Below are 16,509 nucleotides of genomic sequence, written 5' to 3' on the forward strand. Positions count from 1 at the left end.
TGAAACGTCAAATTTTAGAGTGGCATAAGAAAAATTGACAAAAGCTAGAGTGGCAAAAACAAAATTTCCCTTCTTAATTTTATAAAAGATATGCATACAATTTTATAAAAGATTTCACATATTTTTTAAATGTTCACATAATTTAGAAAAATATTGCATATTTTTGAAGAAATTTCGACATGTTTAAAAAGTGTTCATGCAATTTTTCAAAATCACGCATTTTTAAAATCTTCATGCAAATTTTAAAAGTATTCACATATTTTCACATAATGTTTGCGTAATATTTGAAGATGCTCACACATTTTAATCATGTTACAAAGGTTTCACGCATTTTATAAAAAATCATGTAATTTTTAGAAAAATATTTTAAAAAGAAAGTAGAGAAAACTTAATAAGGTAAAAACAGGGAAAACAGAAACATGGAAAACCGGGTAAATGCGGTCTAGAAAAAACCAGAGACTACTTTTTGGGGGATCACACGGTCATTTTGTTGCTATATGAAAAGGGGTACAGTAGAGTGATCCCATGGCTGAAGAAGCCACAAGAAACGGCCATGTTGGAGGGACACATCACTCTTTAGAAGATTGTGAGCAGGAACCAGAGACAACTAATACCTTCGGATAAAAAAAAGGAAGAAAAAAGACTGCTACTAGGCCATGGCCAAGTCAGGAACACTAGAGGAGAGTGTGGCGTATGTTTTGCAATAAGCTAGATATAGCCTTTGCACGAAAACATGGCGGTCATGGTAAATACTGCACAAACACACACTCCTTTGATTCAAAGGAATTATGTAGGATTCGAACCCTTGGAATTTTTCCTCAGTGGCAATTCCTAGGTACTTTTCCACATGACTCACTTGTGCTCCATTTTGAAGGAAAATTTCCGTCCACTCAAATATCTTAGTAGAATTCTATTGTTTTCTCTATGCTATCAAACAATCTTCAATTATTTAGCTTTATAATACTAGGATGCAATAGGACATGACACTCTATTACTGCATTTTTCCTGCTTCTGTGTGTTGAGAATCCATTATAAATCACTTGCACTCCCACACGTAGCTCGCATAGAGATAATCACACGGCACACATTTCAGCTTAGGATCGTAGTGGTAGGATTTGTGCGTCTCTTTGCCCCTCGCTGAACCAAAAAAGAGAAAATTTTGTTTTTGCCACTCTAGGTTTTGCCCACTTTGGTTACGCGACTCTCAAATTTGACATCTCACTTTTTCCACTCTCAGGTTTTGACAATACATCACAATTTTCATTTCGTAGCAAAAGCAAAATTTCTAGAGTTGCAATTGTGATAATTGTTAAAAGCTAAGAGTGGCAAAAGTGAAATGAAAAAAATTTGCTTTTGCCACGGAATGACATTTGTGATACATTGTCAAAGGATAACAATGGTAAAAGTGAGATGTCAAAACCTAGAGTGGTGTTGTGTTCGCACACACGACAATGATAAGTTCAAATACGGAAAAACACATTTTCTCAATTGAAAATGTAATGTATAAATTAGACTTCCACATGACATGCACATGATTTGGACTAAAATGCAAGTTTTAAAACAAGTGGAAAACATTTTATATCACAATGTTCTTCAATACCCCGAGCACGCACAAAATAAGCTACGTTGACCAGTAAGGGTCTAATTTTTTGCCAAAAGGAAACAAATCTATTATAGAAGCTTGACCAGAAGTACAAGGCACCCAAATCATAATAGAAACTACATCGCCCTTTGCTCCTTGGACCACCGAAAGAGCACTACCGCTGGCAGAGCTGGCCGTCGAGAAGCCATTGCCTCCACTCCCCTACTAGAGCCGGCACAACCTTGTAGATGATAGCCAGGAAGTCTCTACGCACGTGCCCCATAGGACTGGCACCCCAGAGCCATAGTCGCCACCATTTAAGCATTGAATCAATTTGCTATGTTTGACATCCGATCTCGCCGTCATCAATGTACGACGAGAAACTCTAACCTGGTCGACCCAAGGATACAACAAAAACCTACGTCAGAACTTTTCTAACTTCTATCCCGACGGTGAAACCGAGGACGATCAAAGCCTAAAAGACCAAACCGAAGATAAACCATTGCAATTTGCCCGAGTGTCACCCTTGCAACATGCAGGGGAGGCGAATCCATAGGCTCACCAATAGATTCCAGCGGAGACGATTTCCTAGCCACCGCCGCTTCAGTTACTAGGTGTATACCTGAGGAGCTGCGAATACTTGATCACTAATGTTAAGGCTCTCCTTGATGCACAAGATTCGAATAAAAAAATGTATGTCTAAAGTGTCGCGTCCTTTTGAATCCCATGGAATTAAAGAACTACATGAATTTGGATGAAGGAGTTCTTGATAGCATAGGAAAAACGATGGAATTCTTACAAAGGGATTGAGCGGAAGGAAATTTTCCTCCAAAATAGAATGCAAATCCAAAGGAAAAATTCCAAAGAATTGCAATCATCTGAATCAAAATGGAACGCATGAAAGATTCCTAAGGATATAAATTGTCTAGATTTCTATAAAATTCCTTTGAATCAAAGGAGCTCTAAACATGTTTTATGCATAACTAGTACTCCTACGTCTTGAAGGAGACGTGTACATCCACAGGAACGAACATGTTGCCTGTACACTCATGCTCATGTGTGTTGTGTTCTGCCTAATTGCACTTCTGATTTACTCCGGGAAACCGAGGAATGTCAGTTTCAGTTTCCGCGTCGCCCGGGCGCGATCGTCGGCAGCTTCTGCTGCTGGGCGATGAGCCGCACCGGGAGCTGCCGGCCGGTGCCAGAGCCTCCGCAGCTGCGGCACCGCTTGCGGCCGGAGCCGGAGCACGTCCCGCAGCCGACGTCGCCGTCGGACCAACGGCTGCAGAGGCACTCCTCCCGGCCGGTGCCGCTGCACGTGGAGCAGCGTGGCCGCGCGTCCCACCTGGACGCCGCAGGCAGCCCGTCCCCGGTCGTCCGGTTCGCCCCTCCCCCCCCCCCGCCAGCATCCCGAGCCCCGCCGACGCGATCACCATGGGCGCCACCATCTTCGCGGCAGAACCAATCCAAGAACCTCCCTTCTTTCCTTGCTGCGCAGATTGCTGGCTTGCTGCCGGAGATGGACAAGGAAGAGGAGGAGTTATAGGATTTCGATGGGTTGTTGCCTGTCGACGGGGTTCGTCGATTGATTTATAGGATTTTTTCCGGGTGGTGGGTGCTGGGCTCGTTCGGTTCGGCGGTTTGGAGCGTAGCCGAGGCGCGGAAGGGGAGGCGTGCCCGCCTCGCTACCTTTGCTTGCCTGCTTGGCCTGCGTCCGTCGCCAACTCTGCTGCGATGCTTCGGCGATTCTGTTGCGGTTTCGTGTGTGCATACCGCAAGCCGCTTGGCTGCTTGCTGGCTGCTGCACGTGGATCTACGCCTTCCTTTGCCTTTTCCACGCTACGGGACGAACTGGCAGCTAGGCACGGGATTTGTCCTCTGCATTCTTATGAATTCCCTTAGCGATTACTTGCAAGATGCTAGTATTTGGTATACATACGTCGCGGACAGGATGAAAGCGCGTTGGATGTGGTGCTCATGTCTCAACCGTCGACCAAAAGCCCACTAAAAGCCAAACTATAGCACGAACGCCAAGTCGCCACCGCATCCTAAAATCTCCAAGTGCTATCATTTCCGCTGTTACATATACATTTTTGAGCTATATAATAGGGTCATTGCCGACTGAGTTCCTCCCAGTGTTAATTAATTTGCTTAGAGCATCTCCAGCCGTTTGGCCCCCCGAACGCACCTGGCAAAGGGCGTTAGGCGTTTGCGGCGGCGGGTTTTTTCGCCTCGGGGGGGGGGGGGGGGGGGTGTCGAGTTTCCAGCCGCGCCTTCAGGTTTCGGCTCCCAAAAGCAACAAAATTCAAAGTTCACTTTTCCGCTACCAAAAAAGACACAAGTTCGGCGATCATTATGCCACGGGTCGACGATTGAACATAGCCAAAGTGAGGCGATCAAAAGGGTAGGAACCATAGACATGGAACTCAAATGGCGGCTCCTCTGCCGTAGGGCTGGCCGAGGTCGGCGGCGGTGGCGGCGTTGGGGAAACAACTTCAGTGCTTAGCGTTGGCGTTGACGTAGGCGCACACGTAGTCGTGGGCATGGGCGTAGAGGCAGTGATCGCCGCCGGTCCCGACATCTGGTTGAAGATGAGGCGCAATGCGTCGAAGGACGACCAAACACGCATGCCCTGGAAGCTCGCTTGGATTGGCTGGCCAGTCGCCGTATTGAGCCTTGGCTCACCCGGAGAAGCAAAGAAGAAAACAAAGAGGAATGAAAACTGAAAAAAAAAAGAGGTGATATTTAAAATGTTCCAAAAAAGTTAAACATGTTCACAACTATCTAAAAACAATGCAAATAACAAAAATATTTGTGTATTTGATTTTTTTGTGAATTTAAAAATGCTTAGGAATTTAGAAACAGTTTGTAAATTTAGAAAAACTTTGTGTATTTCAAAATAGTTCTTCAAAATAAAAAAATGTTTTTAAATTTAGAAAAAGTTTGTGGATTTCAAAAGAGTTCTTGAAATTCAAAAAAAAATGTTAGCTAATTAAAAAAATGTTCATGAGTTTAGAAAATGCTTCTGGATTTCAAAAGAGGTACTCAATTTGTTACCACAAGAAGTAAGGCGCACATGATTTCGCCCCAGCAGCTAGCAATCTAAGCTTTGCGTTGGCGTGAAGAAAGATAGAATTGCCACATTGTTCGTGTCTGAGATAAGATAGAAAGCATCGGCGAGCAAAATACCGCCATCGTTTCCAGATTTGGCGCCACATTTTTGGGGCTGCAGCCCAGTGCTTCGTTCGTCTGCAACTTCTGCCTGCTCGCGTGGGTGTTTGGGAATCGCGGCATGACTGCGGTAGTCGATAAAAAAATAATATATCACCATCTTCGTCGCCGTCACGTTGGTCACCATAGCTCACATGTATGGACTTTTTATTTACGTTAGACAAAGAGAGCTTGCCGAGGCAACAAGTTGAGTATAGTTCACAAGTGCATTGCATTCACTGGATAGAGCAATCATTGGGCTGCGACGTAACCACTTCCGGTCAAAAAACTAATTTTCTTGAGCAGGAAACAAGGCCCTGTTCACCTATATATTCAGGCATCATTTCCACTCCAATCACATCCTGCGCCAGTAAGCTCATGGTCATGGAGGACCTCGCCGCTTCGATCATGTCGATCTCGCGCAGCGCGCCGCTCTACCTCTTCTTCGACGTCCCCGCCTGGGAGGACTACTGCCTCCACGAAGACATCAGCGGCGGCTTCGAGCTTGCCGCGGCTGGTGCCAAGAGCGTCGGCGATGGCAGTGACAGCGCCGAGCCGCGCGCGTGCGCCAGGCAGCTGCTCCCTCCGAAGCTGCCGCCGCGGCTGCAGCATCCAGCTGACTGGTCCGCCGCGTCCTCCGCCGCCACTTCGCCGACACCACAGGCGCAAAATTACGAGCTAAAGAAGGGAGTTGATCCATTCCAAAGGGAGGAGTTAACTGTTCCTCCTTTTTTGACATCAGGAGTCAACAACTGTTGCTAAATTAACTAGCTAGTACTACTACTACTGTGCTAATTAGTGGAGTATATATATAAAATGTAAACAGCGGTGCACCGAGTTAATTATGCCGAGGAAGGAAAGATCCAGGACCCCTTTGGCTCGCAGTTTATCCCAAGTTTTTGCAGCGACTCATGTGGGAAGATGGAACGGACCGTCTTGCTGCTCATCTCATAGACACCGGAGTCGGAGATTTGGCTCTCGTCATAGGATATGTGCGTCGGAGCTATGAAGCAATTGTATTCACTCGTGATGAAGAAGATGCAATTGTATTCACGCGTTAGAGAGGAGAGGCTTTGCTCCACCGATTAGATTGTGTTGCCGCCCAGCACGGAGGCTATAATTTTCAAACAATGGTTCGAGAGATGCTACAAGTTAGTTTGCCGACTCTTCTGTTCTTGTTCTTGTTAAATTTGCAACATGCCTTTTAGTAGTGCCCTCTAAATAATTGGATATGTTGCAGTTTTGTTACTTAATCAAAATAATCATCATCGTATGGAACAAGGCTTCATTTTCAAATTATTGGATATTGGTCCTCTCCTCTCCATCAATCCTTTGCAAGCGAGGTTACTGGCCTCCAGTATGCATGTGGTCCTCCAGCCAGCCACGTACGTAATAATTCCAGTCGTTGGAAACGAAACGAAAGGGATCATCATGTCATGTCATTAAACAACACAAAACGTCCTAGGGATGCCCACCGGTCATCTAGGCTTGCGCCACCTTACCGATCCGTGGCATTGCTGCTCTCTCCAACATGACTTAGACCATGTGTATATAAACTAGGAGGAGTCATCCGTCCGCGTGCGGTATGCATGTGCGACTTGGACTTGGGGAAGAAGGTCGGCTCAAGTTTTGTCCTGCTACTAGGTCGGCTCAAGTTTTGTCGTGTTGTGAGTGGGCGCTTGCTCTATGTTGCAATAAGTGTGGCAGTAGAGGAAGAAGGGGAGGTAGCGGAGCTTCTGCACAACGTTGTGTCCTGTGCGTGCTCCTGCTGTCGCTCTGATCTTGAGGCAACGACTCTGTGGCGACGACCTTACGTGGGAAGCAGCGCAGGAGGGAGAGGGGAGTTGGGGGAAACCCTAGGGAAGCTCTAGGGGTTTTTAGACTAGTCACAATGGGAGTAACTTCATTAGTAACATCACATATTTCAATACAAGATTGCTTATGTGGCAGCTAATTAATGAGGAGAGAGGGGTTTGTGGTACAATGTGTCTATAGCACATTTCAAGGCACAATGTGTCTATAGCCTAATAAATGAATCATTTCATGATACCACTCATATGTTACTATCCACTATGAAGGTAATAACATAGACTAGTAACATCGGTAAGTTACTACTCTATGTTACTCCCCACTGTGAGTAGTCTTATGGAGGGGGTGATGGCGGGGACCAAGTTGCTACCGGCTTCGCTCATGGTGTTGCATGCCGTGTCTTCTGGGAAGATGATGGACAATGATGGGCGTAACGTTTCGCTACGTGGATTGGACCGGCAGAGTTAACTGAAATAGGGAAAGAAAGGGAGAGAGGAGTTGGGTCTGTCGAGCTGGCTCCCACAAAATGTGCTTAGGGTTGTTGCCAAAAATGACATATTTTTCCAAATGGGCTGAAATTTCCCAGTATAAAAACCGAAAAATACTAAAGAGAATGGAAAAAATTATTTGGAGAGTCAAATATTTTCCAAATGGGCTGAAATTTCGCATGTGGCTATTTTGACATATTTTTCAAAGTTCCACCAAGAATTTCAGAAGTTTTGATTTAAATTTGAATTTGAAAGAGAGGAAAGCAAGAATAAGATTTGAACTAGAGGTGTGATCTAGAAGCGTGCCAATAATATGAAGCTTTGGGGGAGGCTTTATAATGGGCTGAAAAGATTACATGCTAAGTTTTGAGGCCTCCCTTGAAGAGGAAGACCAGAAAGAACTGATTTGATCAAAATCCAAAAGAAAGAAAAGCATTTTAATAAAATTGCAATAGGCCTCAGAAATATATTTTAGAAATTATCAAAAGTTTTTAATTAGTTTGACAATTTTAATGGCATGATAAGAAAAATAAGATAACAATCAATTTTTTAATTGGGGGAAACTCGGGGCTGTTACCTGGACGCACGAAGTAGAAAACCAGTTCTCCCCTCCCCCTCCAGCAAAATAACCTACATGCGCGGGAGGTCCTATTCAGCCCAACGCGTGGAAGGACGACCAAACACGCATGCCCAGGAAGCTCGCTCGGATTGGCTGGCCATTCGCTATATTGAGCCTGGTCCACCCAGAAACCGAAAACAAAGAGGAAGAAAAAACTGGAAAAAAAAGTAGAGGTGATATTAAAAATGTTTCAAAAAATTAAATATGTTCGCAACTATCAAAAAACAATGTAAATAACAAAAAATTTATGGATTTGATTTTTTGTGAATTTAAAAAATGCTTAGGAATTTAGAGAATGTTTGTAAGCTTAGAAAAAGTTTGCGGATTTCAAAATACTTCTTGAAATTCAAAAAAATGTTAGCTAATTAAAAAATGTCCATGAGTTTAGAAAATGTTCCTGGATTTCTAAAGAAGAACTCAATTTATTACCACAAGAACTAAGCCGCCCATGATCCAAGAAGCTAGCAATCTAAGCTTTGCGTTCGCGTGCAGAAAGAACGCGACATTCTACGCGTCCGTCAAATTACCACATTGTTCGTGTCTGAGATATAAGATAGAAACCATCGGCCAGCAAAGTCCCCAATAAAATACCGTAATCCTTTCCAGATTTCGCGCCACATTTCTGGGGCTGCAGCCCTATGCTTTGTTCGTCTGCAACCTCTGCTCGCGTGGGTGTTTGGTAATCACGGCATGACTGCTGGTAACGCGCGGTACGTCGATAAAAATAATAATATTGTCATCGTCCTCGCCGTCACGTTGGTCGATCGAGTTGGCGCGGGAGTACGTTAGACGAAGAGAGCTTGCCGTGGCAATAAGTTGAGTATAGTTCACAAGTGCATTGCATTCACTGGATAGAGCAATCATTGAGCTGGCTGCGTTGAGTATATATACGAATCATTTCTATACTCCAATCACATCCGGCGCCAATACACACTCCCTTTGAGTTATCTCCTGTCTGAGGTTTGAAGCTCATGGAAGACGTCGCCGCTTCGATCATGTCGCTCTCGCACAGCGCGCCGCTCTACCTCTTCTTCGACCTCCCCGCCTGGGAGGAGTACTGCCTCCACGAAGACAGCACCGACGGCTTCGGCGATGACAATGACAGCGCCGAGCCGCGCCCGTGCGCCCGCCAGCTGCTCCGCGGCGGCGCGCAGCTCCCTCTGAAGCTGCCGCCGCGGCTGCAGCATCCAGCTGACTGGTCCGCCGCGTCCTCCGCCGCCACTTCGCCTACCCCGCAGGCGCAACTATGCATGGTGCCGTCGTGGAGCCCGTTCACGAGCAGCACAAGGCACAGGGATTTTGACCCGTTCGCCGCCGCGCTGGACAAGGTACGCCGGGACGGCGCCGCGCCACTGCCCGGCAGGTCCATCCGCCGCGTGAGGTCGCTCTCGCCGCTTCGGGGCGCCCAAACCGCCGCGACGAACCTACACAGCTCGCAGCTCGCGAAGAAGGCGAGCAGGAGGCCACCGCAGAGGAGCACGAGGAGGAGAGGCGTGAAGCGCCTGCTGTGCTGGGCTGCGACGGCAAGCTCAGCCGCGGCTCCGGCACCTGGGAAGGACGGCGTCACGTCTTACCGGCGGCCGAGTCTCCTGGTCTGCTTTGGCTTCTAAGCGCGCGAGGTCGTGTCAATCTGAGGCTGCATCCATGCCGACAGACCTGTGAGTTTGCAAATTTGGAACCTCCAGGTCCAGGGTATCCTCCGACCCTACTCAGTTCAACTAAATGAACTAAAATTTCAGAATTCACCTCACTCTTGGAAAATTAGTTCATTTGGTTGAACTAAGAAGAAGGGTCGGAGGGCGCCCTTTAGTTGCATATTTGCATCCCTAGAATTACACTTACACTAGATAACTGTCGAACCTTTTATTCTTTTAGTAGAAGATAGCAATAAAATGATCTTGTACATTAGTCCAGTGAGAAACTCTGAATTCTACTTTGAACATTTGGTCTCTGAATCTGTGATAGAGGAAACTAGGATCCAACACTCCCTAATACAAGAACCAGTGTTAGTTACACGCTCGATGACTCCTTGACAATCCCCTCTCCTTGAATTCCGACATGTCCACACCCGGAGCATCGGGAAAGTGTTGCCCGAGGCGACCGATGTCTTACCAGGTGGCTTTGTCTGTTGTGGAGTGCAACCAGTGTGTGAGCCCTTGGTTCACCGTCTTACGCCTGGTGTGCTTGTCGCATTGGCATATGATCTGCAGTGGCACCCAGGCTGGAGCTCGTGGGAAGCGCCGGTGGAGATCTTCAAGGTCTTCCCAGGTGGTGTCATCGACTGGTGCCCCTGTCTAGTGCATTAGTCCTTGTCGCACCATCTTGTTGGTCGTCTTGCGTGAGTGATACTCGAGCACCTCCAAAGAAACCTGGAACTCAATGTCATTAGAAGGTAGTGCGCTCACCAGCTGCTCGAGACGAAGATGCGCTGCTTTGAGTCGTGAGACATGGAAAACTGGGTGAACCAGGGAGCCCTTCGGAAGTTGTAGACGACATGGCACAACTCCAATCTTTGCAGTTCTAAAAAAACAGAAAGGGGAGGGGATGGACAAGATAAGACAAGTGTGACTCTAGGAAGTATGTCACTGATGCAATATGAGAAGGTGGTTAACAATGAAAATGTGAAAGGGAGGAGTCATGGTGAATGCAGCCACAGTAAGGAAAAATGTGTGCTCACTTTGTCAGATGGGGAAAGAACCATACTTATTAGGTTGCAATTGGCTGAAGAAATGGTTGCCAGATACAGGGCCGGTCCTCAGATTTTAGGGGCCCGGGGCGAAAGTAAAGATCGGGGCCCTTAGTATATATAGTTTGTGTGGGGATATATGGGCCTTAATGTAAGCAACATAACAATTATAGTAATATTGTTGTATGTATTTTTTTATCATAAATTTAAAAAGCAATATTGATATGAAATACAATTTATACACACAATGCTGAAAATAAACAAATTTGCATCAAAAGTTTAACAGTAAAAACCATGCATGCATCATGTTGACGAAGATAAATTACTTAATTAGCAATAAACAAAGTGATAATGATCACCTATTAAAATTGCCGGAGAAAGGAAATTGCGGCAGCCAAATTTGCACCAAAATTTTAGCCTAAATCATCATGATCTCCTGCAATCGCCGGTGATCTCCCGCGATTTTGGCCTGCATGCAAATCATCGCAGTGCAATTTTTCAGCGGCCATTGTGCGCAATCGCGGTTGTTTCTGCTGCGGTTTAAAATCATGAATATGATAATACCTTGGATCGGCTGAATCGCTGCCGGTGATTGTCCGATCCGGCGCTCGGCGATGACGCGATCTGTATATGCGTCCGCGGCATGCGCTCGACGATGTCTGGGTGATGGCGCAATCTGGCACTGGCCTGAAGTAGAGGTGGAAGAATAGAGTTCATCCGTGAAACAGCGACTCGCGTTCGCGTCCAGAGATCATGATCGTGGTTGGGGGATACTCGAAGACGTGAACTCGCAATCAGATCTCAGAACTTCTTTTTAGATGGGAATTAGGAAACTGAACGGGCGTCACGCAATCAACTCGTACGAGCCTATGACTACAGGGCCCTCACTGAAGGAGTGGATGTGCTCGTGCGTGGGCTACCAAGCTGCGTACGGTAATTGATTGCCAACCCAACGTAGATTCGACGGCTCCGGGCGTGGGCTAGCCAACTGCGCGACATGCGCTCATCGTAGGCCTACGTACGTACCTAGATGGGGGCCCCTGGACATTGGGGGCCCGGGGCGGCCGCCCCCTGCCCCCCCTCAGGGTCTGGCCCAGCTGGCTGTTGAGGAGAATAGGATAAAAGAAGTGGAGATGATGAAACTTGGTCTGGAAAGAGAAATTAAAAGGCAACATGAACTCCTGCAACAGAAGATGAGGAGGTTGGAGGGCCACAAAGTGCTGCTGGAGAGAAGGAAGAAGAACAAATCCTGTTGAAGAAGAGGAACATGAAGCTTCAGATAACTTGGATGACATTGACAAGCAATTGGAGGCATTGGGGGGGCAGATTATGGAGATGGTTACATTGAGCCAGTTGATTACAATGCCTGTCAGGAGTAGGAGTCTTTTGAGAGTTTGGTCAAAAAAGCAGAGAGGGGTGAGCCTGACACCAAGAGTTTGGAAATGTAGAGAAGGAGTGACCGTAACAAAGGAAAGGAGGATTGTAACATTGAGGAACTTGCTGAAGGAAATATGCCCTAGAGGCAATAATAAAGTTATTATTTATTTCCTTATATAATGATAAATGTTTATTATTCATGCTAGAATTGTATTAACCAGAAACATAATACATGTGTGAATACATAGACAAACAGAGTGTCACTAATATGCCCCTACTTGACTAGCTCGTTGATCAAAGATGGTTATGTTTCCTAACCATAGACAAGAGTTGTCATTTGATTAACGGGATCACATCATTAGGAGAATGATGTGATTGACTTGACCCATTCCGTTAGCTTAGCACTTGATCGTTTAGTTTGTTGCTATTGCTTTCTTCATAACTTATACATGTTCCTATGACTATGAGATTATGCAACTCCCGTTTACCGGAGGAACACTTTGTGTGCTACCAAACGTCACAACGTAACTGGGTGATTATAAAGGTTCTCTACAGGTGTCTCCGAAGGTACTTGTTGGGTTGGCGTATTTCGAGATTAGGATTTGTCACTCCGATTGTCGGAGAGGTATCTTTGGGCCCTCTCGGTAATACACATCACTCAAGCCTTGCAAGCATTGCAACTAATAAGTTAGTTGCGGGATGATGTATTACGGAACGAGTAAAGAGACTTGCCGGTAACGAGATTGAACTAGGTATTGAGATACCGACGATCGAATCTCGGGCAAGTAGCATACCGATGCCAAAGGGAACAACGTATGTTGTTATGAGGTCTGACCGATAAAGATCTTCGTAGAATATGTAGGAGCCAATATGAGCATCCAGGTTCCGCTATTGGTTATTGACCGGAGACGTGTCTTGGTCATGTCTACATAGTTCTCGAACCCGTAGGGTCCGCACGCTTAAAGTTCAGTGACGATCGTAATTAGGGTTTTTGTGTTTTGATGTACCGAAGGTTGTTCGGAGTCCCGGATGTGATCACGGACATGACGAGGAGTCTCAAAATGGCCGAGACATAAAGATTGATATATTGGAAGCCTATATTTGGATATTGGAATCGTTCCGGGTGAAATCGGGATTTTACCGGAGTACCGGGGGGTTACCGGAACCCCCCCGGGGGTTAATGGGCCTACATGGGCCCTAAGAGAGAAGAGGAGGGCCGGCCTGGGCAGGCCGCGCGCCCCCTCCGCCCCTAGTCCGAATAGGACAAGGAAGGGGGGGGGGCGCCCCCCTTTCCTCTTTCCCCCTTCCCCTTTCCTTCTCCAACAAGGCAAGAGGGGGGAGTCCTACTCCCGGTGGGAGTAGGACTCCTCCAGACGCATCCCTAGGGGCCGACCGCACCTCCCCCTCCCTCCTTTATATACGGGGACAGGGGGGCACCCCATGATACAAGTTGATCTTCGTGATCGTTCCTTAGCCGTGTGCGGTGCCCCCTTCCACCATATTCCACCTCGGTCATATCGTAACGGTGCTTAGGCGAAGCCCTACGTCAGTAGAACATCATCACCGTCATCACGCCGTCGTGCTGACGAAACTCTCCCTCAACACTCGGCTGGATCAGAGGTCGAGGGACGTCACCGAGTTGAACGTGTGCAGAACTCGGAGGTGCCGTACGTTCGGTACTTGGATCGGTCAGATCGGGAAGACGTACGACTACTTCCTCTACGTTGTGTCAACGCTTCCGTTGCCGGTCTACGAGGGTACGTAGACAACACTCTCCCCTCTCGTTGCTATGCATCACCATGATCTTGCGTGTGCGTAGGAATTTTTTTGAAATTACTACGTTCCCAACAGTGGCATCCGAGCCAGGTTTTATGCGTTGATGTTATATGCACGAGTAGAACACAAGTGAGTTGTGGGCGATATAAGTCATATTGCTTACCAGCATGTCATACTTTGGTTCGGCGGTATTGTTGGATGAAGCGGCCCGGACCGACATTACGCGTACGCTTACGCGAGACTGGTTCTACCGATGTGCTTTGCACACAGGTGGCTGGCGGGTGTCAGTTTCTCCAACTTTAGTTGAATCGAGTGTGGCTATGCCTGGTCCTTGCGAAGGTTAAAACAACACCAACTTTACAAACTATCGTTGTGGTTTTGATGCGTAGGTAAGAACGGTTCTTGCTAAGCCCGTAGCAGCCACGTAAAACTTGTAACAACAAAGTAGAGGACGTCTAACTTGTTTTTGCAGGGCATGTTGTGATGTGATATGGTCAAGACATGATGCTAAATTTTATTGTATGAGATGATCATGTTTTGTAACCGAGTTATCGGCAACTGGCAGGAGCCATATGGTTGTCGCTTTATTGTATGCAATGCAATCGCGCTGTAATGCTTTACTTTATCACTAAGCGGTAGCGATAGTCGTGGAAGCATAAGATTGGCGAGATGACAACGATGCTACAATGGAGATCAAGGTGTCGGGCCGGTGACGATGGTGATCATGACGGTACTTCAAAGATGGAGATCACAAGTACAAGATGATGATGGCCATATCATAACTTGCATGTGATGTTTATCTTTTATGCATCTTATCTTGCTTTGATTGACGGTAGCATTATAAGATGATCTCTCACTAAATTTCAAGATAAAAGTGTTCTCCCTGAGTATGCATCATTGCCAAAGTTCGTCGTGCCCAGACACCACGTGATGATCGGGTGTGATAAGCTCTACGTCCATCTACAACGGGTGCAAGCCAGTTTTGCACACGCAGAATACTCATGTTAAACTTGACGAGCCTAGCATATGCAGATATGGCCTCGGAACACTGAGACCGAAAGGTCGAGCATGAATCATATAGTAGATATGATCAACATATTGATGTTCACCATTGAAAGCTACTCTATTTCATGTGATGATCGGTTATGGTTTAGTTGATTTGGATCACGTGATCACTTAGAAGATTAGATGGATGTCTTTCTAAGTGGGAGTTCTTAAGTAATACGATTAATTGAACTTAAATTTATCATGAACTTAGTACCTGATAGTATCTTGCTTGTCTATGTTTGATTGTAGATAGATGGCCCGTGCTGTTGTTCCGTTGAATTTTAATGCGTTCCTAGAGAAAGCAAAGTTGAAAGACGATGGTAGCAATTACACGGACTGGGTCTATAACTTGAGGATTATCCTCATTGCTGCACAGAAGAATTATGTCCTGGAAGCACCGCTGGGTGCCAGGCCTGCTGCTGGAGCAACACCAGATGTTATGAACGTCTGGCAGAGCAAAGCTGATGACTACTCGATATTTCAGTGTGCCATGCTTTACGGCTTAGAATCGGGACTTCAACGATGTTTTGAACGTCATGGAGCGTATGAGATGTTCCAGGAGTTGAAGTTAATATTTCAAGCAAATGCCCGGATTGAGAGATATGAAGTCTCCAATAAGTTCTATAGCTGCAAGATGGAGGAGAATAGTTCTGTCAGTGAACATATACTCAAAATGTCTGGGTATCATAATCACTTGACTCAACTGGGAGTTAATCTTCCTGTTGATAGTGTCATTGACAGAGTTCTTCAATCACTGCCACCAAGCTACAAGAGCTTCGTGATGAACTATAACATGCAAGGGATGGATAAAACGATTCCCGAGCTCTTCACAATGCTAAAGGCTGCGGAGGTAGAAATCAAGAAGGAGCATCAAGTGTTGATGGTCAACAAGACCCCCAGTTTCAAGAAAAAGGGCAAAGAGAAGAAGAAGGGGAACTTCAAGAAGAACAACAAGCAAGTTGCTGCTCAGGAGAAGAAACCCAAATCTGGACCTAAGCCTGAAACTGAGTGCTTCTACTGCAAGCAGACTGGACACTGGAAGCGGAACTGCCCCAAGTATTTGGCGGATAAGAAGGATGGCAAGGTGAACAAAGGTATATGTGATATACATGTTATTGATGTGTATCTTACTAGAGCTCGCAGTAGCACCTGGGTATTTGATACTAGTTCTGTTGCTAATATTTGCAACTCGAAACAGGGACTACAGATTAAGCGAACACTGGCGAAGGACAAGGTGACGATGCGCGTGGGAAATGGTTCCAAAGTCGATGTGATCGCAGTCGGCACGCTACCTCTACATCTACCTTCGGGATTAGTATTAGACCTAAATAATTGTTATTTGGTACCAGCATTGAGAATGAACATTATATCTGGATCTTGTTTGATGCGAGACGGTTATTCATTAATAATGGTTGTTCTATTTATATGAGTAATATCTTTTATGGTCATGCACCCTTGAAGAGTGGTCTATTTTTGACGAATCTCGATAGTAGTGATACATATATTCATAATGTTGAAGCCAAAAGATGCAGAGTTGATAATGATAGTGCAACTTATTTGTGGCACTGCCGTTTAGGTCATATCAGTATAAAGCGCATGAAGAAACTCCATACTGATGGACTTTTGGAATCACTTGATTATGAATCACTTGGTACTTGCGAACCGTGCCTCATGGGCAAGATGACTAAAACGCCGTTCTCCGGTACTATGGAGAGAGCAACAGATTTGTTGGAAATCATACATATAGATGTATGTGGTCCAATGAATGTTGAGGCTCGTGGCGGATATCGTTATTTTCTCACCTTCACAGATGATTTAAGCAGATATGGGTATATCTACTTAATGAAACATAAGTCTGAAACATTTGAAAAGTTCAAAGAATTTCAGAGTGAAGTTGAAAATCATCGTAACAAGA

At 45.9% G+C, this 16,509-nt stretch overlaps 1 pseudogene; it reads right to left on the minus strand.

Moving 5' to 3' along the window:
* Window positions 1–2,482: 2,482 nt before the first annotated feature.
* Window positions 2,483–3,152, minus strand: LOC125512604 (annotated as a pseudogene).
* Window positions 3,153–16,509: the final 13,357 nt, after the last annotated feature.

The sequence above is a fragment of the Triticum urartu genome, chromosome 6 (genome assembly GCF_003073215.2).
Source record: "Triticum urartu cultivar G1812 chromosome 6, Tu2.1, whole genome shotgun sequence".
In the NCBI taxonomy this organism is placed as follows: Eukaryota; Viridiplantae; Streptophyta; class Magnoliopsida; order Poales; family Poaceae; genus Triticum; species Triticum urartu.